Genomic DNA, 27,923 nt, shown 5'->3' on the forward strand with positions numbered 1-27,923 from the left:
TTCCGGGACAGCCTCCAAAACAATACAGAGAAGCCCTGTCTCGAAACAAACAAACAAACAAACAAAGGTTTATTCGGAGAGATAACACTTACATAAGAGGCAGGTGGCTGTTCCAGGTTCCAGCTCCAAGGATTCTCCTAGGATGTCCTCTGGGCCGGGCCAGCAGCCAGAGAGAGAGCGCCCCTCCTGTACATACCTGTGACCACAGATGTAGTCAGCGCGGTCAGCGTCGTAGGTGCATAGTTAGATCTCTTGCTACAATTGAATCCACTTGTGTTTATTACATAAACAGCGGTTAGAGCACATCCATCAGAGGTATACATTCATTGATCCATTAATAAGTCACTGTCTAGGCGGAGGTGAGGACAAGCGAGGGGTGCACAGGGTCCTGTGTTGTGTCACTTTGGTGAAAGCGAGGTCTCATGGAGACTTTCAGGAAGAGGCCACCTCCAGTGTGAGGTACAAAGGATGGACACCATTCACTAGGACAGCTTGCTACTGCTGTAGGTATGAGAGAGCACACAAAGCTGTACTATATTTTAGTAGGACCCATCTATGCAAGACCTTTTAAAATACGTATTTGATTTTATGTGTACGCCTGTGAACGTTTCCCTTAGTGTGTGCATGTGCATCACTTGGGTGCAGTACCCATGGAGGCCAGAAGAGGCATTGCATCCCCTTGGATTTAGTAGATGAATGTGAGCTGCCTTATGGGCGCTGGGAATTGAACTCTGGTCCTCTGGAAGGACAGCCAGTGCTTTTAACCACTGAGCCATCTCTCCAGTCCCAACATATAAAATCTTGTTTAAAGTTTACTGGTAGCATTTGTAGGAATATGTGAGTTGCTATTTGCCAATCTTTTCTCTTATTCTTCTACTTTTAAACTGAGTATTGCTGGGTCACACACTCTTTCAGAGCTAACTAAAAACATGTGTCAGTATCTACACCAAGCAAGTCTTGACAAGGGAGAGGCAAATTGTAATCTTTAGTGGGCTGCAGTTAGGAGGAAAGCAAATTTAGCTTGACAGTCAGACATTTTATAATTCTTTTCGGCTTAAGGCAATTAAAATACATTTCCAAATACCAGATAACTTCAACATAAGCAAAATGGAATTTTAAAGATAATTCCAAACTCTTTCCAGTAATTCACTTACTTCTGTTTGTTAGTACAAATATCAGAAATACGTATGATCTCAATGTACTTTGAACATGAAAGTGTGAAATGAGAGTGTATTTTAAAATATGAAAAATGATGCCTGGCAGATGGCTCGGTGGACATGGTCTGCAAGAATGAAGACCTGCGTTTAACACCCAAGAACCCACATAAAAGCCAGGCATGGTTGTGTGCACCTGTACCTGTAGCAATTTGGGGATAGAGACAAGCATATCCTCAGAGCTCACTAGCCAGAAAGTAAGTTTGCGCTTCAGTTAGAGACCCTGTCTCAAGGAAATATAGCAAAAAACACTGAGGAAGACATTGTATATCCTGCCCTGGTCTCTTATGTATGTGTCTAGTCACACACACACACACACATGTGCAAGGAACACATACAAACACACACCACTCACTCACACACACACATATACATACCACACACACAAATATATACATCATGCACACCACATGTACATACGGTACACACATACCACACACACCACAAAACACACTAAACATGTAAAAAATGTCTGATGCATTATAGGATGATTTGTTTTATGATGGCAACCCCAAAAGGCTCACAAATTCTTTGCTAATGTACAAAAATATTTTGTCAAAAAAGGAGAAAATGTAAAAAAGCAATTATGGAGAAACATTTTTCAATATTTTCCTGTTTCCTGGAGAGTTTACCATGGGCCTCTGGGGAGAAAAGGGATCATTGGTCATCATGACTGTTAACTGGGAACAGTGGTTATCATGACTGTGAACTAGGGACATTGGTCATCATGACTGTTAACTGGGAACAGTGGTTATCACGACTGTGAAATGGGACATTGGTTATCATGACTGTGAAATAGGGACATTGGTTATTGTGATTCTGAAATGGGAACACTGGTTATCATGACTAACAATCTGAGGCAGCAAAGTGATTTTCAAGGAGAAATTTGGGGGCATCTTCTCGCTACAAAGACTCTGAACTTTTTAAGTTTGTGATGCTATCTATCATCTATAATTAGAGCAACAACTGAGACTACTTTTTGTTTATTTTACTTCCAAGGCCTTCAAGATCTTTCTGCCATGCATGAAGTCACACACTAAATCAAGTTTGGGAGTCTGAAAGGGGGATGGAGCTCTTTCTTGCCCAGGCTGGGAGAGCTGATGTCAGGTAATCAGGGCAGGACAACTTTAAGGCTTCTTACTGAGTCTAGACCCTAACCTCTCTTTTCCTAGGGCTGGTTATAAATTTTTTTCTCAAGTCTTTGAGATATATGGGAATCTAAAACCAAACCAAAACCAACCAAACAAACAGAAAAAAAAAAACCTCTTGCTAGGGGTGGAGAGATGGTTTAGCACACTTTTAAGCTCTTCAGTTCTGATCACGCATTTTGGGTGAGACTCACAACCTCCTGTGACGCTGATCCAGGGGCGTCTGAGCCCTCTGGACTCTGCAGACACCTGCATATGTGTGCACACACCCATGCAGAAACAAACATATGGAAAATTGAAAATAATAAAGATAAATCTTGTACAACAAAACAACCCAGCTTTTTGACTGGTGTGACAGTTATTCTCAGCTGTCTACTTGATTGGATTGAGACATGCTTAGTGGATTGATTAGTGAAGTAACTTTGGGTGTGTCTCTAGTGGCTTTGCCAGAGACACCAGTCCTGAGTCTTTGACCTAATCAATGGATTAATCCCTCTATGGGTACCTAGCAGGAGGTGGTGAAGGAAGGAGGTGGGCCCAGCTGAAGGAAGTGTGTGACTCTGATGTCAGCTGGGAGACGGATCTTGCCTTGGACACTTGGTATTATTTTTCTTCCTCTGCTTCCAGGTTGCTGTGATGTTCCTGGAGGGTCAGGATAAAAAATGCAATAATTTCTTAAATTTTATTTTGTACTTTGAAATTATATACATTTATGCCTATGTGTGGGTATGTCCCTGTGAGTGCAGATGCCTCAGAGGCCAGAAGAGGGCGTCAGATTTCCAGGAATTGAGTTGTGAGCCATCCCATGTGGCTACTAGGATGTGAACTCAGGTCCTCTAGAGGAGCAGCCCATTCTCTTAACCACCCAGTATCCCCTCCAGCCCCAGATAACTTCATATTTATGATATAATAGAAACAGATTTGAAAATTAGGCAAAAAGAGATTCTGGTACTAAAAGGCTAGTATGAATGAATGCAAGAAGGTGTGGAGCCTATCAGAGAACAAGCGGAAGTCCCAGGGTTTAGGGAGGCCCTCTCCTGGCCGCTCAGAGCAGGGTCATTTCTCACAGACTGTTTCCCAGATGCAGGGGAGGGTGGAACAAACGTGGATAAGAAGATCTTCTCTGAGAAATCTGACTCAGCAGTGCCCAGACACGGAGGGAATGGAGAGAGGGGTGTGGACCGCTATGGGAGAAGACATAGAACTGCTCCAAATAAGAAAACACCTTGTTGATTTCACTTTACTCTCTGGTGGGAGAGAAAATCTGGTCATGTCAGGCAGGAGGCACTCAGATGAGATGAAAGAAGAGGGGAAAAACACGGTATCCCAGAAATGAGAGATGTCAAGTTAGTAGGGAACAAACAGAAATCAGATAAAGCAACAGACAAAAGTGGAGACAAACGAGCTCTCCCTTCCCTTTGATGCTGGGGATCCGTCCCAAGGCCTCAGGTTTTTGCCTCTGAGCTGCATTCCCCACTGAGGAGCAGGTCTTCTGACAGAGGCCAAGGAGAACAGTAGCTGGGATTACTTTTGTAGTTTCTTGTCACTATGCTACAGACTCAACAATGGGACCCAAACAATCCACCAAACCCAAACCAAATGCCCAGTGATGATAGGGGAGGCCTTCTGTATGCTGTGACTATGTTTCTCTTATTGATTTAATAAAATGCTGATTGACCAGTAGCCAGACAGGAAGTACAGGTGGGACTACCAGACGAGGAGAATGCTGGGAAGAGGAAGGCAAAGGGAAACAGCCAGGGATACACCGTGTAGCTTCAGGGAGGGTAGGAAGCCCGGGCATTCCCGGGTAAGATAAAGTCATGTGGAAATACACTGATTAATAGAAATGGGTTAATAACTAAGAGAGAGCTAGCCAGTAATAAGCCTGAGCCATTGGTCAAACAGTTTATAATTAATACAAGCGGTGGTGTATTTATTTGGGACTAAAGGGCTGCAGGACCTGGTGGGACAGAAGGTCCGTCTACACTGTATCCCCCCTCCCCCCATATTAGTTACTTTTCTGTTGCTGTGATGAAGGTGACTTGTGGAAGAACTTATCTGGGCTTATCATCCCTGAGGGATGCGGCCTGTGATGGCAGAATGAGGAGTGGTGGTGGGATTGGGAAGCTGAGGGGTCACACCCTGAGCTGACAAGGAATAGGGATGTGGGGGGAGGTAGAATAGCCTGAGGCTATCGTCTCAAGTGACACACTTACTCTGACAAGGCCCTACTTCCTAAACCCCACCAAACAGCACCATTTCCAGGGAGCTAAGTATCCAAATTCCTGAGACTGTGGGGAGGTGGGCATCTCAATAAAACAACCACACCTCAATTTGAAGAATAGAAGTGGCTGAGGAAGGCCAATCCTGTTGCTGTCCCTGGGGACCATGTGAGGTTGTTTGAATTACCTGCACAGAATTAAGGGAAGTCTAGGATTGGGCAGAGAGCCAGGCTGTGGGTCATGTAACAAAACACTTAAAGACAGCAGCCCCATTTTGCTGACAGCACGGATGGAAGCTTGCTTTTCCCCAAACCTGAGCATGAAGCTGGAGACTATGATCCAAACCTCTGCACACCAAAGGAGTCCAGGAGAGGTCACTGACAGTCTGTGGATGGAGCATCAGACCTGGGTCATAAAAGAATACCCACTTGACTGGAATTTAACCAATGGACTGACTTCTTAAACCTTTTGGTGATTTTTTTTGTCTGTACAAAAAAAAGCAAGAGTTTGGGCCTGGAGAGGGGTCTCAGCAGTTTCGAGCATGGGCTACTCTTGCAGAGGGCATGGGTTCATTTCCCAGTACCCACATGATGGCTCATAACCAGATCCTAGGGATCTGATGCCCATTTCTGGCCTGTACAGCATAGGCCTGCCCATGGTGCACAGATATGCATGCAGTCAGACAGTCATACACATAAAATAATAAAAAAGTATATGAAGAAAATAGTTTTGACTTGTTTCATAATAGTTACCAGTCTATGGCCATATCACCCTGAACATACCCAATCTTGTATGATCTCAGAAACTAAGCAGGGAAAGAAATAGAAACCCAGGCAGCCAGGGTATGCACTTTTAATCCCAGCTTGCAGAAGGCAGAAGGCAGAGGCAGGCAGGTTCCTGAGTTTGAGGCCAGCCTAGACAGAGTGAGTTCACCAGAGCTACAGAGAGAGACCCTGTCTCAGAAAATAAAAAATAAAGCTGCCACTTTAGTCACCTTTATATATGAGACAAACTTTTCCATTTTCTCAAGGAAGCCTGTGTTAGCTAGTTTTATTATCAGCAAGACACAAACTAGTCACCTGGAAGAGAGAACCTCAGCTGAAGTACTGTCTAGACCTGATTGGCCTAGTGGTTTGTCTGAAGGTCCTTTCCATGATTTCTTGATGTGGGAAGATGGAGCCCATTTTGGGAGACACCATCCCTGTCTGGGTAAGTGGGCTTGGACTGTCTAAGAAGCCAGCTGACAGATCTGAGAGAAAGCCAGTGAACAGCTTTCTCCCAGGTTCACGTCTCTGCTTCATCTTGAGTTCCTACCCTGACTTCCCTCAGTGACAAACTGTCACCTGCAAATGTCAAGTAAACTCTTTTCTCCCCAGATTGCTTTTGGTCATGGCACTCATCATATGAGAGGAAGGCAAGGCAGAACAGATGTGTAATTTAAAGGAGTATACGCCTATAGAGAAATGACTGCTTCTCCAAGTCACTTGCAGGGTGCGATGCCCAGACCCACCCTTCCAGGGCCGTCATCTTCCAAGATTGCTTCCAAGGGAAGGAGGGGAGCAGACAGCCAGCCTGACACACAAATAGCTTTTGGTAGACATTTGTGACACTTACTATTGAAAGAGAATGAATAGACATTTGTGACACTTACTACTGAAAGAGAATGAATGTGTAAGAAGCTTCAGTTGAGGTAGAACCCTCCCCCACTCCCCCCCTCAAGCGAGATATGAGCAACGTGACTCTGGAGACTGTTGGGATTGTGGTTAATCCTGCTTCCTGACTTTGAATACATACCACAAATGCAGGACTAAATGTAATGGTATGGTGACATTTTGTTTATGATCTAACAAATAAAGTTTGTCTGAAGATCAGAGTGCAGAGCTAAGCCACTTAGTTAGCCACACATCTAGTTAAGAGCTAAGCCACTTAGTTATCCACACACACACTAAGCCACTAGTTAGCCATAGGGGACAGGCAGGGGTGGTACACACCTTTAATCCCAGCACTGGGGAGACAGAGGCAGATGGATCTCTATGAGTTCAAGGCCACCTTGGGCTACATGAGTCAATCAATCTAAAGAGAAACAAAGCCCACACCTTTGATCCCAGTAATTGGGATGACGATGCCTTTAATCCCAGCACTAGAGGAATATAAGGCAGGAGCTCAGTGCAGTCTCAGTACAGTCTGAGGTTTGGAGAGCACGGCAGTCATTCTGAGTACAGGATACCCCCTCTTTGGTCTTAGCCTTGGTAGACGTAAGAACTTGCTAGTGACTTGGCTGCTTTACTTTTCTGATCTTTAGCTTGAACCCCATTATCTGTCTCTGGGTTTTTATCATTTGTGCTACACAATGGGCTCACACCTTGTGAGAACAAAACTAAAATCATAAACACAGCAGAGAACTGGAGAATGCTGGAAAACTTCTTACCTGTGGCAGGTGAGGATGGCAGGGGAGTTGTCTCCAAAGCCATGCCCTCCCTGAACAAAACAAGCATGGGGACTTTATGAAGGTATGTGTATCACATAGGCAGTGCTTTAGAAACAGGGTCTTGAGCATGCTCAGTTAAATAGTGTACTCTGAACCCACTCAGCTCAAGATCTAAAGAAAAATGAAGGACACATCCTTGGACACACTTAGCTCAGGATGGCACTACGCACGTTCAAGAATGTGTGGACTCATCTCAGAAAATTTTGTTCAGGGAAAAAAAGAGGATGTTTTGGAGGTATATCAATATGGCAGTTTGCTCCTAGAGGTTGCCTTGCTTAGTAGCTATCAGAGTGAGAGGTGGATTTAACCTCAATGCTACCAACAGCAGGGCAAGCAGATCCAACAGCCAGAAGACCACTCGTGCTGAGAAACAGTCAGGGTAAAGTGGCTAGTGAAGGAGAAACACAGCCTGTTAGGAAGCTGCGGTCAGGAGGCCACCGGTATCCATGGGAGGAGGAGGAGGTGGTGGTGGTTGTTGTTGCTTTTTATTTTTATGTTTTGTTTTATGACAGGTCAGAGGCCTAGAGAGTCTGAAGCTAACCCTAGGACTGTGCACTCATTACTTTAACATTCCATCCATTCTCCTCGCCTGTTCTTGCCCTTACTGGCTAAAGGTCAGAGGAGGCAAGGAGAGACACAGCAGGGAGGTAAGAAGACAGAGAGCAGGGAAGCCAGTGAGAAGCCAGCCTCTGTCAACATAGCACGGAACACTCAGGACGTTACCAAACTTTTCAGTCAACAGTGAGGTCTTGGTTCCTACCTTGGGTTGAACTGCTCCCACCTCTGTGTTTCAGCCACGTGACTGGAAAGTCATTTCAGATGCACAGTGAAAAGGGTGTTGTGATGGTTTCCCGTGCATTTTTCACATGGTGACGGGAAATTCTCTTCCCATTGAAATGGAAAACCCCAAAGATGGTGTTTCCATGCTGCCTTCTTTCCTCATTCACTCATTGTAATGCGATTATTGCCGCATATCTCTCGGTGAACGTGTAGCTATTCTCTGTCCTAATTTGGGAAAAGATGGAGGAAAGAGAATGTGTGGAGTTGATCCCATTTGGTGGAGAAGAAAAACAGTATTGCTGCTGTCCTGTGTGCGGCTGTTAGCAGAAATCCAGTGGAGACACGTGGGTGAAGTGTGGTCCTGGAAGACAGCCTCCCGAAGTCTTCAGACCCTGCTGCCATCATGCCTCAGTCTGTGCTAAGGTTGAGACTGGGATGGTCCCCACCGGCTCATGCTTGGTTCACAGATAGCGGTACTTTCTTGGGAGCTGTGGAAACTTCAGGAGGCAGGGCATACCTGCAGGAAATAGGTCACCGGGGGCAGGTCCTTGGGGTACATCTACTCTCTATAGCCCCCATTTCCTGTCTGCAACGAGGTGACAAAGCTCCTTTTTGACATGTTCCCACTGCCAGAGTCTTCTGTTCAAGCTCATGGAAGCTGGCGGCCATCAACTGTGTACTCTGGAACCACAAGTCACAGCATATCCTTCCTCCCTTAAGGTGAAGGTGTTCGTGTCAGGTACATTTTGTCACAGCTTTGCAAAGGTGGCCGATATAGCAAGCGCCTTCTATTGTTCTCTCACGGGGTAGGCTAAAGTCATCCCCCAAGCTTAGGTTTGGAGGCTAGCTAGTCTCAAATTTAACATGAAAGGCTAAGCAAGGACCATTCTGAGTAATCATAATTTTCTCTTGCAAGTGCAGTTTAGTTTGTAAACTAAACTAAAACTACACTAGCAAAAATGTCTGTGGAAAAAGCAGTCATGTGGGGAGCTACTGGGAAGGTTGAGCATTTTCTGCCTGGTGGCTGCTCACAGTGGGTTAGCCCAACACAGAAGCATATATTATCTTGATCTCATCTTAGGACAACTTGTGGCCTTTATCTTTTAGACTTTGAAATATAACCTAGGCAAAGCCCAAGATTCATCTCATTGAGGAGATTCTCAGAAACCAAGTTCAAAACACTGGTATTTAACATCAGAATGACAACTGTTCAGTCATTGAGGGAAAAGAGTAAATCCTTCCATGGGTAGACTTCATGCACAGGGTGCTCTTGGTCAGGCAGCCTAGGAAACAAGGTTGCAAGGCCACCAGCAGAAGCTGCTTGGGAAGAAGGATAGAGTGGGAGGAAGGTTGATGGTGGGATCGTGAGGCCTCAGCAATGCTCCAGCAGAGTGGCAGCTTGATCTAAGGGATCACAACTCTAATGCCAGGACAAAGGAACCTTAAATTCTTAAAAAATACCAATTAGGGGACTGGAGAGATGGCTTGGAGGTTAAGAACACTTTCTTCTCTCATAGAGGACCCTAGTTTTGTTCCCAGTTCCCAACTTCCAGAGGCTCACAAACACCTGTAACTCTAGTTCCCGGAGATCCAACAGCCTCTGCAGGTCTCCTCAGGCATTCCACATGCATGGTACAGATACCCACACATAAAGATATAGAGATACACATGTAAATAAAAATAAAGTGGGTCTTTAAAAACATTATATGTATTAATCTAGTTACACCAGTGAGCTCCACTGGAATAAAGATTTCCATTATAAACTTATAGGGAATAATGAATTTTTTTGTTCTTTTGATATATGTTAGATTTATTTGCTTCTGTTTGTAAAATCCTATGTAAAGGGAGGGGGATGAGAAGAAAAATTTTGAGCAAAGGAAGGAACATTTGGGAACACTTCCATCTGCCTTTGTGTTTTATAGAAACGCTCGATGCTCAAGAGAGTCCTTGCAGATGCGAAGAGAGAAAGGGGCTGTGGGAAACTTTGCTCTCTGCTGTCCTTTACTGCCCAATGACAGTAAAGTTTCATGTTCTTCCCAAATCACTTAGTGATATTTAGAAGATTCTTTTAAAGGGTTACACTACATTTCAAGCCGTGATAGTGTCCAGGGTACTGACTCCGCACGCTACCAGAGGAGACAGGCAAATGCCAACCAGCCACAAACTGTTATCTGCAGTGTGACCTGCCTACAAGACACCCTGGCACAGACACTGTGGGAGTAGCTGATCACTGCCTGATCGGATTTAAGGCCCACACCGTGTGGGAGCCCATGATCGCCCACTAGCAACACCATGCTATACTCACAGACCAGTGTCTAGCTCAGCAACCCTCAGAGAACTTTCCTCCTGCTACAGATTGAAACAAATACAGAGACAATGTGTAGAGAGTGAGAGTTCTTAGAACACTCAGTCCTAAATGGCATGTCTTCATCAAGTACTTCCCCTGGGGACCCAGGGAACCTTGCAGAAGAAAAGGCAGAAAGATTGTGAGAGGTGGTTGGGATGGAGGACGCCGAGGAAGCAAGTCCTTCCAGATACAGCTGAACTGGTGCACATGTGCACTCACAGAGACTGCCGTAGCATACACAGGACCCCTACAACCGAACCAGACAGGGCCAAAGCTGAGATGGAAAAGCAGACATAGGCTCTCTAACCAAGAAGCTGTCTCCAATTGATAACCATGCTCATACACAAAAAGCTAGTTTTCAACCAAGGAGTCTCACTAAGTATACAAACCACACATGAGGGTGGGCCCATCCATGCCCAACAACAGATGGCCAACACAAAATGAACTCAAAGGTATTTGTTTTTTGTCTCATATTGCTTTCATCAGGTCATTTTTTAACTTGAATGGTCTTGTGCTCATACATCATAGCTTTTGATATGGTGTTTTACGGGTTTTGCTAGTACACATGTGTATCTCTACATGTGTATGCATTTCTTGTCCCCTTTTTTCTTTCCTACTTTTGTTGTAAGTTTTGTTTTATGGTTATTTGTTGAATTTTTCATTTGCCTTTTTGGTTTCCTAAGGGAGAGAGAGAGAGAGAGAGAGAGAGAGAGAGAGAGAGAGAGAGAGAGAGAGAGAGAGAGAGACCGCATGATGTTGGAAGGGTCGGGGAGGAGGAGATCTGGGAAGAGATGAGAGACGGAAACCCATGATCAGAATATATTGTATGAAAATAACTTTTTCAATAAAGAAGCAAAATTATAAAACATCTGAAGTCATGGGGAGCACAATGACTAAGACAGTGGGTGAGAATACAGCACCCTAACATCCTTTAAAGTGCCAAGGCTCTCATCCCCAGCTGCTGCAAATTTCTTAATGTAGCAGACTTAGGAGCACAAGTGAATTCAGAGTGAAATGGAGTCACGCCTCTTAAGCGACAGTCAACTCCTCTTCCTTGTTTGGCTTCCTTCGCTTATATTAACACCGACTGCATTTGTGTGCACATGCTCCTCCAAATATCACTTCTGAGTTCTTGAAGGAAGAAGCGCAAACAAGACTAAGGGAGGAGCGCATTGAGAGGAAACTTCAAGTGGCCTTGTTGTGTCCCTGTCTTCTCCCAGCCTCTCACGCAAGCCCCACTCTACTCTCTCGGCCCGAGCTAAGGCGCCCCCTTCTTCCATCTCTCTTGGCTTCACATCCACACTTATGGCTCTCAGGTTCTTGGATTTACACCATTACCTCCCTGCCCTCCCAAATCCTTGGACGTCAGACTAGAACTAGGGTTTATGTATAACACAGGCTCCTTGCGTTCTTCAATCTTTGGGCTTGGATTGGTATTACCTCCTTGGTTCTCCTCAGCCTGCAGGTACAAAATCATAGGCCTCTCAGACTTTCTAATTATGTGAGCCAAGCTCTCCCAACAAAGCCTTCTCTCATCATCTTAATGTATCTTATCAGCTCTGTTTCTCAAGAGAGCCCCGATTAATACATGTGGTAATTTCAAGGATGTAGGACAGTGATTTATAAACGTTCCTATCTCGGAGGCATGGGAGATGCAGGAAGGCACATGAGACTTGGAGAGTTAAATTCCACCAAAATCAGACACATGCACGCATGGCGATTTGTGTCAAATACAATACATGCTTCAAATTGCTGTGACAGTGGTGACCTACAGTCATACTGCCTCCTTTTGAGAAATATCCCAGCATGTGCCACACCCACAATCTCTGTGTGAGTATTTGTGCACATATTGGCTCTACTCTGTTTCCCTAGATTCACCACTCCTAGCTGACACCATCTACGGCCGATTTCTAATGGAGAAGGACGCCAAACATGCACGGCTTCTATTTGCAGAGCTTCCAAGGACCAAGACATGACTTCTGGCCCATGGTAAGTAGCTGACTAATCACATTTGCCTATTGAGAGCTTTTGAATTCTGACTTGCAGGCAGAATGTCAGCTGACTTTTGTACAGGAAGAGGAAGGAACACCCTCTTGTACATGCAGTGTTTGGAGAATGAATTAGACTCTAGGGAGATCCAGAGTCAGTTCCCAAGGTTCTGACCCACAGGAGAACAGAAAAGGAAGTCAAGGGCCATCATTCCAAGAGCTGGGTTAATGGTACAAAGGGAAAAATAACTAAAAATGGATGCAGCCACAGGCCCAGTGACCAGGCTTGGAGCTCAGCGTGGGAAGCTCTGCTGTTGTTCCCCATGATACATACATGTGCGTGCATCCATGTGCACAGGTGGGGGCAAAGGCTGATTTCAGATATCTTTCTCGATCACTAACTTATTTATTTATTATTTTAAACATCTCTTCTTAAAAATATTTTCTTTTAAACTGTGTGTGTGTGTGTGTGTGTGTGTGTGTGTGTGTGTGTGTGTGTGTGATGGTGTGCTCATCAAGGCCAGAAGAGGGTGCCGTATCTGGATCTAGAGTTATAGGTGGTTGTGAGTAGCCCAACAAGTTTGGTTGCATCCGAACTTGGGTCTTCTGCAAGAACAGAATGTGCTCTTAGCTGTGTAGTCATCTCTCCAGGCTGTCTCAGTTAGGGTTTCTATTGCTGTGAGGAGACACCATGACCATGGCAACTCTTATGAAGGGAAACATTTTGTTGGGTGGCTCACAGTTTAGAGGTTCAGTCCATTATCATCATGGTGGGGCATGGCAGCGTGCAGGCAGACACGGTGCTGGAGAGGGAGCTGAGAGAGCTACAGGCAAAAGGAAGTGGTCTGAGTATCACAGGGAGTGAAGCTTGAGTAACGGGGGTCTTAAAGCCCACCCCTACAGTGACACACTTCCTCCAACAAGGTCACACCTATTCTTAACAATGCTACTCTCTTGGGAGGGGCATTTTCTTTCAAACCACCACACAGGCCACACAGTGAAGACAAGGTCTCTTCACTGAAGGTGGAGCTCATCACATTGGTGATGGCTGCTCAGAAAGCCCATAGGATCTGTCTCTGTCTCTTCACTACCCTGGAGTTACAGAAGCACGCTGCTGCCTTCAACTTTCACATGGGTGCTGAGGATCCAAACTCAGTTCTTATTCCTGCACAGCCATCTAAGCCATCTCCCCAGCTGCAGCACCAACCTTTTAAATATCCACAGCCCCTTTCAAGAACACCAGCATGAGGACCAGGCCCTTAACACATGGATTGTTGGCAGATGCTCATCCATACTCATACTCGTACTCTTGTTCCTGTAATGACTGGGTGAGATATGTTGTAAGAGGAAGGTTTGTTTCAACCCAAGTGGCCGTAGCTTAGCTAACTGGTTGAGACTGCTAATCAGAAAGGCATCTTTGGTTTTGTCTAAGGAATGAAACCCAGTGCTAAGCAGGCACTGAACTACAAAGCAACACTAGGAGGCCCAGCCTACATGCATTTCAAATGTGGCTTCAATGGACTTATTCAATGGACTTAGTTCTCACCTTGATCACTTACCAGTATCTTCCTGAAGCAATAGCCATTTGTGGAACATGCTTAGCACTCCTTAGCTGCATTCTTCTTGACATCTGTTTTTCCTTCTAACATTTCTCAGGTGTCCCTGTTTTTGCTTTTCCCTGCTTTAAATTTCCATCTACATGTATTCCTTTCTTTTCTCTTACAATACTGACCTCATTATGTGATATCGAAGGCATGAGAGCTCACCTCCCATCTGAAATTCTCCCTCACTCCAAAACACCTTCTCCCTGGATCTGATGGCAAGCAGTAGAGTTCTTTAGAGAAGAAGGTAGCTTTCCTCCTTGGCCAAAGCAGCATAATCCATGACTTACAATTGACATTTCATAGCTCTTCCAGATAGCTTTATGTCAACTTGACACAACTATAGCAATCCAATAGAAGGGATCTTCAATTAAAAAGTGACCTTCATAAGATTAGGCTGCAGGCAAGCCTGTAGGGCATTTTCTTAATTAGTAATTGATGTAGGATGATTGTGGGTGGTGTCATCTCTGGGCTGGTGGTCTTGGGTTGAAGCAGGTTGCCGAGCAAGCTAGTAAGCAGCACTCTCCCATGGTCTCTGCATCGGCTCCTGCCGCCAGGTTCCGATCCTACTTGAGATCTTGACCCGACTCCCTTCCATGATGAACAGTGATATGGAAGTGTAAGCCAAATAAACCTTTCCTCCCCAAGTTGCTTTGGTCATGGTGTTTTATTGCAGCCATAGTAACTCTACCAATATTCTTTTAAAAAGGCTATTTGTGTCTTGTTACAGTTGGTTGATTAAAAGTTAGAAGGAATCTTAAAATCCATTATGCCTCCCAATGGGGCAATAGACTGGCTCAGCCTCTTTGTTGTGACACACTGAGAAAAATGTGAATCCTGAGAGTGTAGAGATGCCTGGCCACTGTTGCAGCAGGGCTGTTGCTAACTCCAGAGCACTGCACACTAGGCATGTTTGCTCAGATAGCCTTCATCAGCAATGGATACCTGCTTCCAAGTCTGTGTTTGCTACCAGGGTATCTGCCCTAACTTCTACTGTAATTCTCACCTTTGCAAAGATTTATTGAGACCCTCTCAAATTCTAAAAGTCAATGCATTTATAGAGACCGCCTCCCACAATGCTTTACACATTTAGCTCCTCCCTCCCTGTCCTCTCTCCCCTCCTACTTCCTTGCCCCCTCCCTCTTAACAAGCTTTGCTCTCAGTATGTCTAAACCAATCTTTCTGCTACAGCTTGCTTCCTCTTGTTCACATTTCAGAAAAAATAAGTCAGCGGTTGAAGGGAACCATCTGGATGCAATTTCTTTGAAGTTTTTTTTTTTAATCAGAAAATTCCCCAGTTTATTTTACTTGGCTGCCTTTTAGGGTGTGATTGTTTAGGTTGAACATCTAAATCTCTTTCTCAAAGCTTCCACTAAAGTTCAGAATCCAAAGGGGTTGACTCTATAAACTGGAAATGTTGATAAAGGAAAGGCAGACCCTTAGAGCAATAGATGCCCCAAGGGTGTGGATGCAGCCTTTCTGTAGACAAGAAATTTAAGCTGAAGTGTCCATGGGGCCATGTCACTTGTGGCGATCTTTCCATTTGTCTTCTATGGAGGGAGAAGCTAGTACATGGGAGTTATTACTGCTTGGGGGGACATTGTTTCCAGAGTGATTCCTGTTCATAACTGGGATTTTGTTTATGCTAAACGCCTTGGTATACAGTTTAGTCTTAATTTAAATGTTTCTCCTTTTTATAGTTTAATTCATGCGCAGTCTGATTGTCCCTGTTTAGATCTAGTGAAATAAAGTGGTTGGCAAAGTCCTTTGACTGAGAACGAGCAAGGGTTTGTCAAGCAAAGGGCACTTAATGCATTTATGCCGGGGCTGTTGGCGGTGGCTGGGTTTTTCACAGATAGGAACTCAGTGAGCAAAAAGCAGGAAGAACAAAGTCATGGAGGAACAATGAATGCCAGAGCCCATGTTCTGGGGCTCATTTGGTACGGTGCATCCCTGGAGTTCACTGCATTCAGCCTAACTGAGTTGGCAACCTCTGGTTCCAGGGATAGCAGCAGAGGGGTGTAAGGTTTAGAGGTGTGTAAGGGTTAGAGGTGTGTAAGGTTTAGAGGGGTGTAAGGTTTAGAGGTGTGTAAGGTTTAGAGGTGTGTAAGGTTTAGAGGTGTGTAAGGTTTAGAGGTGTGTAAGGTTTAGAGGTGTGTAAGGTTTAGAGGTGTGTAAGGTTTAGAGGTGTGTAAGGTTTAGAGGTGTGTAAGGTTTAGAGGTGTGTAAGGTTTAGAGGTGTGTAAGGTTTAGAGGGGTGTAAGGTTTAGAGGGGTGTAAGGTTTAGAGGGGGCTCAGGCAACCCTTGGGCTTGCTTGGCCTTGGGATTTGGTTTTAAATCTCTTGGGACAATGGTGTGGTGAAAGAAATCAGGGAGACCTGCCAGAATTGGGGTACCTTCTGGGTACAACCAAAGTCCGCTCAGCCTAAAGGCTCCTGCATCTTCAGGACACCCTGTGCTGCTTTTCAGTGAATTACAGTCGCAGCACAGAGAGAAGCCTGCTTCCTTCCGTTCAGATTTCGGTGGTTTGGATCCACAGTTTATCTGTATGGGGGTTTGGGAAAGGCTGAAGGCAGTAGTTATCCCTGGGTTCCCCAGGGCTGTGCACTAGCAAAGGACATTTTCTCTAACTTTGGTAAATTTTCAAGGCTTATGCTTAAGGCAGGATGTATACATACTGGGTTAGGGGGAAAGGGCCAGCTTACTTAACTGTTATTCATAGCCAGTGTGTCCTCCCCCAGGTTCTCTCAGACCCTTCCCCACCCTCCTACCCAACCAACTTTACACTCTCTACACTCTCAACTTTATACTCTCTTTCTCTTTGAAAAACTCAATGCCTGCCAAACAATAAAAACAAAACAAAAAATAAATACACGCCCACATGCTCTCACACGCATGTGCGCGCGCGCGCGCACGCGCGCGCACACACACACACACACACACACACACACACACAAAGCCAAAAAATAAAAAATGCAAAAGACCAGTAAGATAAAAAATGCCTAAACAAAGCGAAATGAAGCGAAGAGGTTGACAAAACACCACTCAGTTTCTTTTGTATTGGCCAACTACTCCTGACATGGGGCCTGCCCTGGAGTGTGCTTGATATATACCCAGTGAGACTCCATTAGAGAAAGTGGATTTTTCCCTTTACCAGGAGGAGTCAATGACAGATCAGTTCTTGGTTAGGGTGGGAGCCTGTGTCCATCCCTCCCAACCAGTGCAGGGACCCTGTCTGACTTGAACCTGTGCAGGCCTTATCCATTCTGCCACACTCTGTGTGAGCTCATACGTACATCATCAGTACTGTTGTGTCTGGAAGACACTGTTTCTTTGGAGTCAAGCACCACATCTGGCTCTGATAATCTTTCTATCCTTTACTCCACATAGATCCTTGAGCCCCGAGAGGGATGGGGTTGGTGAAGACATCACATTTAGCGTTGACTGTTCCAGTGTTCAGTTGTGGGCCTCTGTTAGTTCTCGTCGTGGTGATCTTTCAGTTTGAGGACCCATTACTGGGACGTCATGAACACTAGACACTTAGGCCTTACATACGAATCCACAAATAATAATAAAAAAACTTGCTTTCCTTCTGTTTGCATCCTGCAATCATTTCTGAAACTGAGAGAAGAAACGGTAATACCATTCATTAAAAACTGTTGTTGAATATTTGTTTACACTGTGCGAAGATGTGTCTCTGTGATTGGTTTAATAAAGAGCTGAATGGCCAATGGCAGGATTTCCAGGGAGAAAGAGAATTATTAGAAGAGAGAGGTGGGGAGACACCAGCTAGACTTGGAGCACGTAGGATGTGCCATGCTGAGGAGAAGTAACCAAGCCATGTGACAGAAGATTGAAAAGTGTGGGTTTCTTTGAGTTATAAGAGCTAGTTGGGGACAACTCTAAACTAAAAGCCAAGATTTCATAACTAATAAGAAGTCTCCATATTGTTATTTGGGGGCTAGCAATCCAAAGATAGTCTGACAAGAAAGCTTGCTACAAAAAACACAATGTATATTTAGCTCAACTTTATGCTGAGTAGCTAGCCTCTGTTTCTACAGCAGCACTGTCTTAATGTATCATTCACAAGTGGCCCCCAGTTATTTCCATACATTTCTAAGGCGGTGCATTAAACATCCAGACTCCCAATCTAACTGCCAATTACAAATCTCAGATACACAGTGTAGGAGGAAAACAATGCCGCCATTAACCATGTGACTTACTAGAGGCGCATACAGATGAGGTAATAAAAGAGCGGTTTACCACACCGCTAACCACACCCACTTTAGGCATGACTAAAGACATATACGGATGGACTTAAAGACGTATACGTACGTAGGCGGTGAACTACGTCACTAGTCAGGCCCACTTTTGGGCATGGCTAGGGGCGTTATGGGGGAAGGTATAAAAGACTGAACAATGGAAGTCTTGGTGTCTTTTTCCGGCTTTTGGCTTCCAGTTCGGCCGGCGGAAAACTACTTGCCTCATCTGGGTTACTTGTTTGGTATCTTGTGAGTAATTTCTACAATAAATACTTAGTTTTACTTTCAGTAAGTATGCCGTTTATAGTTACAGCATCAACACAGAATTGCTACCCATGAAGGGTTGCTGCTGGTGTCATAGGAGTGCTAGTCTACCCAAGATAGTGTCACCAGATTTTTAAAAGATTCATCTTTATTATTTTAGCTATGTATATATGTATGTGTCTCTGTGTGGAGTATGCACGTGTGAGTTCAGGTGCCTTGGAAGTCAGAAGAGACCATTGGGTCTCCTGGGACTGAAGTTACAGTTGTGAGCTACCATGTGTATGCTGGGAATTGAACCTGGATCTTCTGTAGGAGAAGAAAGTGCTCTTACCCACTTAGAAACCTTTCTGGGCCTTGTTTGTATATTTTTTTGATATTGTTTCTTTTTGGTGTTTTTCTAAACACTCTTGGCTGTTTATTTCTGTATTATACGGCTGTATGTGTTAACTATCTAAAGCCTAGAGAACATGCGTATGTATGTACATCTTTTATGATTGCAAGGAAGCATAACATACCAATACTTTGAGTTTTAAATCCCTTCTTATGTACCCTTGTTTAGACATGAAGCATGACATTTCAGTGAAGAATATATTATGGAAAAATAATGTTCATTTATTGGAAAATCATCTGGTTAAAGAGCCATAAAAACATCCTTGCTCTCCAAGTTGGGTGCAGGTGTTTGAAGGTGTCCCAACGCTCAGAGTTTGTGACCCAAAGAGAAACCAAAGGTTTGAAATTGCCTCCTCCTTTTCCCTTTGGCTGACTTCTTTTAAGTTGTGAAAGGGGACCCCTGTGAGTCTGAGAACCTGTTTTAAGGTGAGAGCATATACCCATAGGCGTAAGAATGAAAGCTGGGAAAAACAGCAATGGGGAGACGGTGAGACCCAAATATCTAGAAAGTAGTTTTTGATCCTTGGGTGTCTTTCAGCCATGAAAAAATAAATGAAAATAATAAATTAGCCTACCTTGGCTACATACAAAGGAATTTTCAAATAAACTGAAAGTCACTACAGAAAAATGTATTTCTAAAATGCATGTGGATTTCCCAAGAGACTTTACAATGTCAACAAAAATTAATTTTTCATTGATTACATATTTTTACATTGAAAATATGTTGGCAACGAAAATTGCTGGAAAGATAGAACTATGTTTTTCACTTTGTGTCTTTCTTGCATTTCTATTGCTGTGACGAAGCATCATGACTAAAGCAACTCAGGGAGGCAGAGGTGATTTGGTTTCTATTGCTGTGACGAAGCATCATGACTAAAGCAACTCAGGGAGGCAGGGGTGATTTGGTTTCTATTGCTGTGACGAAGCATCATGACTAAAGCAACTCAGGGAGGCAGAGGTGATTTGGTTTCTATTGCTGTGACGAAGCATCATGACTAAAGCAACTCAGGGAGGCAGGGGTGATTTGGTTTGCAAGTCGGCGTGAACCATGGTCCATTGAAGAAGGTCAAGGCAGGAAGCTGAAAGAAAGAACTGAAGTGAAGTCATGAAGGAATGCTGCTTACTGGCTTGCTCCTCATGGCTTGCTGAGCCTGCTTCCTTATATACTCCATATGGTGATATATTGTTTATGATCGAATAAAACTTGCCTGGAGATCAGAATGCAAAGCTAGCCACAGCCATAGAAGCTGGGCAGTGGTGGCACACACCTTTAATCCTAGGACTCAGGAGACAGAGGCAGACCTGTGTGTTCAAGGTCACCCTGGATACATGAGAGTGAATCAGTCTAAAAGAGAAGCAGAGTTCATGCCTTTAATCCCAGCACTAGAGAGAATATAAGGCGCCTAGTACAGTCTCAGGCAGCAGCAGTCTGAGATTTAGTGAGGAGCAGCTCAGTCTGGAGATGCAATCTGAAGTTCGGTGGGTTGTCACTTTAGTCTGAGCATTGGCAGAGGTGACAGTTCTCAAGTCAAAGGAGAAAAGATAAGCAATAATTGATGAATAGTGTTTGAGGTAATTCTCAGATAAAGCTATAAGCCAAGTTGCAACAGAAGTATAGTAAAGAGGCCACTGTGTTAGTTACCTTTCTTTGGTGCCTTACCATGATCAAAAGCAATTTAATGGAAAAGAGTATATTTTGGCTATGGTTCCAGGGGACTCTGAGGCCATAATGATGAGAGAGGCATTCCAGCAGGAGCAGGAAGCTGAGAGTTCCCATTTTGTCTGTACACAGGAAACAGAGAGGAGGAACAGGAAGTAGTATGAGGTTATAAACCCTCAAAGCCCCCTCCCAGTGAAGGGTTTCCCCCAACAAGGCTGCACCTCCTAAAGGTTCCGTAACCTCTCAAACAGCACCATCTACTGAGGACCAGGTGTCAAGCACCTGAACCTACAGGGACCTTTCTCATCCAGACCACTACAGCCAGTTATGAGCAAGGTATTGTGTCAATACATAAATTATTGTAAGATAATATGCACATAAGCTATCTGTCATAATTATGTAAGATTTGTTTTAAGATAACATATTAGTCATTGGTAAAACATAGTAACAAAGTTAAACTACTTAATGCTAAGGAAGCTAGAGCCTTCTTGAATGAACTAAGATAAAGCTAGTAAGAGTCAATTATTCAGAAAATGTGGATCAGAAAATGTTTTAAAACCATCAAATGTGCTAATTCATCTAATATTATATTATCATAAGATTATTGATAATATAATATAAAGTAGGAAATGTAAATTATCATTCAAGTATTGTTATTTGTTTTGTCTTTATTTTTGCCTTTGAGACAGTGTTTCTCTGTATAACAGCCATAGCTGTCCTGGAATTTACTCTATAGGTCACGCTGGCCTCAAACTGACAGAGATCTGCCTACCTGTGTCTCCTGAGTGCTGGGATTAAAGGTGTGTGCCACCACTCCTGACTCATTCAAAAAACTTTGAGCTAGGCTATCCTAGAACTTGTGAAGTCACTGAGGTAACCCTAAACATGTTTGTCCATTCCCTGTCTGCTAGATCATAGGAGTGTGCCATCACACCTATTTTTAAGGTGGTACTAAGCACTGAACCCAGGACTTTGTAAACATGAGGCCAGAACTCTACCAATCGAGCTAGATCTCCAAGAGGATACTGAGATCAGCAGCTTCCCTAAAGGAGTGAAGGATGACAAGCCGAAGCACAGCTATCTGGTTCCAAATGTCATGCCTTTTATGCTGTAAAGGCATTTATGAAGAATTTAGGTCATGGATCTTTCCAATTAGCATGACCTACTGTGAGGAGCCGCCCTCGCTATCGCTATCACCATTAGAAGATGGCGCTGACATCCGCTGTCAGTTGGAGTTCACCGTTTAAGCTGTGCCTCTCCCGTGGCGTCATCTGGGGTGATGAGCAAACCACCAATCCCGGCTCTACACGTCTCACTCGGAGCTCCTAGGCTTATATAATGGGCTGGGATTCTTAGCTTGGGGTCTCCCTCTCAGAAGCTGATCATCTATCTCTCAAGATGTATTAAAGCTTTACTGCAGAAGGATCCGAGTGTCCTGCGTCGTTCTTGCTGGCGAGACGGTAGCGCGGGACATCTGGTGCCGAAACCCGGGAACTCTTCAACATCGCCGGCACCGCAGGAGACCCCTCGGAAGACGGGGTGGATTCAGAACTGCAGAAGTTCAGAGAGGTATGCTTGATCCTGAACACCCCTTTTCTCGACTTTGGCCTTAGTTTGTCATCACCGTGGGACGGGTCAGTGGAGGCTTTGGTGCTAGTCCTGTTTGTCCTTCTTCTTCATTGTGGCTGGTGCTGACAGAACGGTGCTGTCAGTCTGGTAAAGGAGTCGAGGAACGGAGAAAAATACAAATGGCTTTTCCAGTATTCGAGAATGCGGAAGGCGGAAGAGTACATACCCCCGTAGATTACAATCAAATCAAAGAATTGGCCAAATCCGTTCGTAATTATGGGGTCAATGCTAACTTTACCACAATACAGGTGGAAAGGCTTGCTAATTTTGCCATGACTCCCACTGACTGGCAGACGACAGTGAAAGCAGTGCTTCCCAACATGGGACAATACATGGAATGGAAGGCTCTCTGGTATGATGCAGCCCAGGTGCAAGCTAGAGTTAATGCCACAGCTGAAGATGAGAATCAGAGGCAGTGGACATTTGAAATGCTGACAGGTCAGGGTCAACATGCCCTTAATCAAACCAACTACATCTGGGGCGTCTATGGTCAGGTGTCGGCCGCCGCTATTAAAGCATGGAAGGCCCTCAAAAAAAGGGGAGAATCCAGTGGACACCTTACAAAGATTGTCCAAGGACCCCAAGAGCCATTTTCAGACTTTGTGGCCAGAATGACCGAGGCCGCCGGTCGCATCTTTGGTGATTCAGAACAAGCTATGCCCCTGATTGAGCAACTTGTCTATGAACAAGCAACCCAGGAATGTCGAGCGGCTATCGCCCCTCGCAAAAGCAAAGGTTTACAAGATTGGCTCAGAGTGTGCAGGGAGCTGGGGGGGACCCCTAACCAATGCAGGACTAGCTGCCGCCATTTTACAAACGCACAGGCATAGAGATTTATCTAATCGAAAAGCTTGTTTTAATTGTGGGAAAACGGGGCACCTTAAGAAAGATTGTCAAGCCCCTGAAAGAACAAGAGAACTGGAGCTTATTATTATAGATATTAAGGATTGTTTCTTCTGTATTCCACTTTACCCACGGGATAGACCAAGGTTTGCCTTCACTATCCCTTCTCTTAATCATATGGAACCAGACAAGAGATTTCAGTGGAAGGTACTGCCGCAAGGCATGGCCAATAGCCCAACAATATATCAGCTGTATGTGCAGGAGGCTTTGGAGCCAATTAGGAAGCAATTTACATCTTTAATCATGATCCATTATATGGACGATATTCTTATTTGTCACAAAGAGTTAGATGTTTTACAAAAGGCTTTTCCCATGCTGGTGGCTGAATTAAAACAGTGGGGATTAGAGATTGCCTCAGAAAAGGTTCAAATTGCAGATACAGGCCTCTTTTTGGGCTCAATGATTACTCCCAAAAATATAGTTCCTCAGAAAATAGAAATTCGCAAAGAACACTTACAAACATTAAATGATTTTCAGAAACTTCTGGGAGATATAAATTGGTTGAGGCCCTTTTTAAAAATTCCATCTGCTGATCTAAAACCCCTCTTCGATCTCCTGGAGGGTGAGCCTCATATCTCCTCACCCAGAAAATTTACCCCTGCCGCCCACCGAGCCTTACAGATGGTGGAAGAGGCCTTACAGGAAGCACAATTACAACGTATTGAGGAGTCACTACCTTTTAATCTGTGTGTTTTTAAGACAGCTCAATTGCCAACTGCAGTCCTGTGGCAACATGGACCATTACTTTGGATTCATCCAAATGCTTCCCCTGCTAAGATTATTGACTGGTACCCTGATGCTGTTGCACAGCTCACGCTTCGCGGAATAAAAGCAGCTATTACGCATTTTGGCAGGGATCCTGATTCCTTGATTGTGCCTTATACTGCTGCACAAGTTCAGACCTTGGCAGCCACATCTAGTGATTGGGCAGTTTTAGTTACTTCCTTTTCAGGACAAATTGATAATCATTTTCCGAAGCATCCAATTTTACAGTTTGCCCTAAACCAGGCTATAGTGTTTCCACAAGTGACAGCTAAAGACCCACTCCCAGATGGGACTGTGGTGTACACTGATGGATCGAAAACTGGTATGGGAGCTTATGTGGTCAAGGATAGGGTTATATCTAAACAATATAATGAAACTTCACCTCAAGTTGTAGAATGTCTGATAGTACTGGAGGTTCTTGAGGCTTTTCCAGGACCCCTCAATATTGTATCAGATTCCTCTTATGTGGTTAATGCAGTTAATCTCCTTGAGATAGCTGGAATAATAAGATCCTCCAGCAGAGTTGCTAACATCTTTCAGAAGATACAAGCTGCCTTGTTAAATAGGAGATTTCCTGTTTTCATTACCCATGTCCGAGCACATTCTGGACTCCCAGGTCCCATGTCCTTAGGGAATGACTTAGCGGACAAGGCTACAAAGCTGGTGGCTGCTGCCTTGTCTACCCACGCACAAGCAGCAAAAGAGTTCCATCAGCGCTTTCATGTGACGGCTGAGACCTTGCGCCGTCGTTTTGCTCTATCCAGGAAAGAGGCTAGGGAAATTGTTACTCAATGCCAGAATTGCTGCGAATTCTTACCTACTCCCCACGTGGGAATAAACCCACGTGGCATTAGACCATTGCAGATGTGGCAGATGGATGTTACTCATATTCCCTCTTTTGGAAGGCTTCAATATGTTCATGTTTCTGTTGACAACTGTTCTGGTGTAATGTTCGCCACGCCCCTAACAGGGGAAAAGGCCTCATATGTGATTCAACATTGCCTTGAGGCCTGGAGTGCTTGGGGAAAACCCAGAATTTTAAAAACAGACAATGGACCAGCATATACCTCTCAAAAATTCCGACAGTTTTGTCGGCAAATGGATGTTACCCATCTAACTGGCCTACCTTATAACCCTCAAGGACAGGGCATTGTGGAACGTGCCCATCGTACACTCAAATCATATCTGATTAAACAAAAGGGGAGTATTGAGGATGTTCTACCCTCGGTACCAAGAGTTGCTGTGTCCATGGCACTTTTTACCCTTAATTTCTTGAACTCTGATGCCCAAGGCCACACTGCGGCTGATCGCCACAGTTTAGAGCCTGATAGGCCAAAAGAAATGGTAAAATGGAAAGATGTGCTAACTAATGAATGGAAAGGCCCGGATCCTATTCTAATAAGATCCAGGGGAGCTGTGTGTGTTTTTCCACAGGAGGAAGAAAACCCCCTGTGGATCCCTGAAAGACTAACTCGAAGAGCTCCTTCACAACTCCAGAATAAGAAGGATGGAGGCCAAGTGGGTGATGAAGACTCTCCTACTCGGGATGATGGTTCCTAGTATGATGGGAGAGTTACGGTGGGCCATCATGTCTACCTTCCCCTACCGATGCCAGTGATGCATAATGCCCAGGAGTTCCCTAGATTTTTCACAACTAATAGAGAGTTGGGGCTTGCCTTTTGCCTTTAGATCCTCAGATACAGAGTTTTCAGGATGAGAGAACCTTGTCATTGGTAGGAAGCTTGTGCTTTACTGTGATTTCTTCATTAAAGGATAATTTTATTCATATGGATCCAGAAAGATCTAATGCTAATCCTTTTGAATTAATGGAAGCTGTACTGATCTTTCTCCTATGGCAATGATTGCTGGAGGATATAGTGAGAAGGGACAGATTACTTTTGATTGGAAAGGGGCATTAGGCAACAGTCTGAGTGAGGGACAGAGCTCTGGATCATCTGATTGGTCCTCCTCCAATGTTAAGTATACCCCTTTTAAGAGAACTAATTATTCAGCTGCTCCAATTTGTGTTTGGCTGCCCTTTATTTGGGTTGTGAGTAATGATACCTTAGGTAAGAATCAGAAAGAAATAAATTGCTCTGCTTAGAATTGTTTTTATGCATTATGCTGGGATGCTATTAAGCACCCTTTTGCTTTGGTAATGCGCATGCCTCGATTTGTTCCAGTTCCTGTTGAGGTGCCAAGTAGTTTGAGTTTGTTTAGGGAAAAGCGAGATTTTTGGGATCTCTGCTATTATTGTGGGCCTGATAGCTGCCGCCGCGGTTACTGCTTCGGTTACCGCCTTGGCCCTTGCACTTTCCGCCACTGTGCAGACAACTCAAACCATTAATGAACTATCAGCCACTGTGACCATGGCCCTAGATAAACAGGCCACTGCCAATTCTCAGATACAAGGAGGCCTGATGTTGGTAAACCAACAGATTAATTTGGTTCAGGAACAATTGGATATATTGTGGCAGATGGCCCAATTGGGATGTGAACAAAAGTTGCCTGGCCTTTGTGTCACTTCAGTACAATATGAGAATTTTACAAGAGCAGCTAACCTGTCAAAAGCTCTGTCTCAACATTTATTACAGAATTGGACTTTTGAGTTTGAGCAGACACTCCGTGAGTTGAGAGTGGCGATCCTGCAAGTGAATTCGACGCGTCTGGATCTTTCTCTGATGGAAGGCCTCTCCTCCTGGATTTCATCTGCATTTTCTTATTTTAAGGAATGGGTGGGGGTGGGATCATTTAGCCTAGTTCTCTGCTGTGGAATAGTGTTGATGCTTTGGATGGTGTGTAAGCTCAGAGCCCAAACAAAAGAGACAAAGTGATGGTGGCACAAGCACTTGCTGCCTTAGAACACGGAGCCTCCCCTGACATTTGGTTAACCATGTTAAAGCAATAGGTCGCTGGCTTCCCGGCTCTTGCACCCCACGAGGCTAGTCTCATTGCACGGGATAGAGTGGGTAGGCTTCAGCAGCCCAAGGAGTTGCAAGGCTAAGCACTGCACAGGAGAGGTCTGCGGTATAACGACTTTCTCCTGGGAGATAAGTCATCTTGCATGAAGGTTCTATGTCATGATCTCCTTCCCCCAGAAAAACGACATCGGGACTGGTCAGGGCTCCCTCTGGGGATAAGACCCTGGAGAGGAGCTTTGTACATGTTCCAAATTTGCACATGGGGATTTGACCTCTATCTCCACTCCAAAGTTGTGGGTGTCCTATGGCTTCAAAAATAAATGAATAGGGGGAGATGTGAGGAGCCGCCCTCGCTATCGCTATCGCCATTAGAAGATGGCACTGACATCAGCTGTCAGTTGGAGTTCACCGTTTAAGCTGTGCCTCTCCCGTGGCGTCATCTGGGGTGATGAGCAAACCACCAATCCCGGCTCTACACGTCTCACTCGGAGCTCCTAGGCTTATATAACGAGCTGGGTTTCTTAGCTTGGGGTCTCCCTCTCAGAAGCTGATCATCTATCTCTCAAGATGTATTAAAGCTTTACTGCAGAAGGATCCGAGTGTCCTGCGTCGTTCTTGCTGGCAAGACGGTAGCGCGGGACAACCTACGTGTAAGAAGTTACTTCTCAATCAACTATGGATATAAAACACACAGGATGGACATGTTGCCTGAATTGTATTTTTATCCTTTTAAAATTATTTTATTATTTCCTTGAGACTATTATACAATATATTTTCCATTACATTCATTTCCTTCCTTAACTCTTCCCAAATCTCCCCGCCCCTACCACACAAGTTCACTACCTCCTTCTCTCTTTCTTCCTTTTCTCCTTCCCTCCCTCCCTCCCCACAAATGCCGGTTTGTGTTGGTCAACTACTCTTGGGAGTACACCGAATTAATTAAAAAATGTATTCATTTAATTTTAAGCGTATGTGTGAGCATGCATATTGTAGTACCCACAGAGGTCAAAAGAGGGCATCATATCCCTCGGGGCTTGGGTTGCAGATGGTTTTGAGCTGGCACTTGGATACTAGGAACTGAACCTAGGTCTCCTGCTAGAGCAGTCACAGCTTTTAACCCTAAGCTGTCTCTGAAACCTCGTGAGTAGGATTTTTAACACGTGTCAGTACTTTTAAACGGGCTTAGAAGACAGTGTAGGTAGGCGTAAACTCACAGTTTGGGTGACATCAGGAAACACTGGAGCAGTAGACTGGCCAATAGAAACAGGCCGGGAGGGAGTCGTGGGAGGACTTAGCTGAACGGTGGGATTCTGGAGTTCAGGGTCAAGTAGTTTAGGGCA

The 27,923-nt window shown here is 44.5% G+C and overlaps 1 long non-coding RNA gene across 1 annotated transcript; it reads right to left on the reverse strand.

The window, feature by feature from the left end:
• Positions 1 to 266: 266 nt before the first annotated feature.
• LOC121143050 lies at positions 267 to 27,923 on the reverse strand. Its single transcript, XR_005880182.1, has 3 exons — positions 27,798 to 27,923; positions 2,868 to 3,004; positions 267 to 501 (listed from the first exon to the last, which is right to left on the reverse strand). It is a non-coding gene; the product is annotated as an uncharacterized LOC121143050 (long non-coding RNA).

This window comes from Mesocricetus auratus, unplaced genomic scaffold (assembly GCF_017639785.1).
Source record: "Mesocricetus auratus isolate SY011 unplaced genomic scaffold, BCM_Maur_2.0 Super-Scaffold_100011, whole genome shotgun sequence".
In the NCBI taxonomy this organism is placed as follows: Eukaryota; Metazoa; Chordata; class Mammalia; order Rodentia; family Cricetidae; genus Mesocricetus; species Mesocricetus auratus.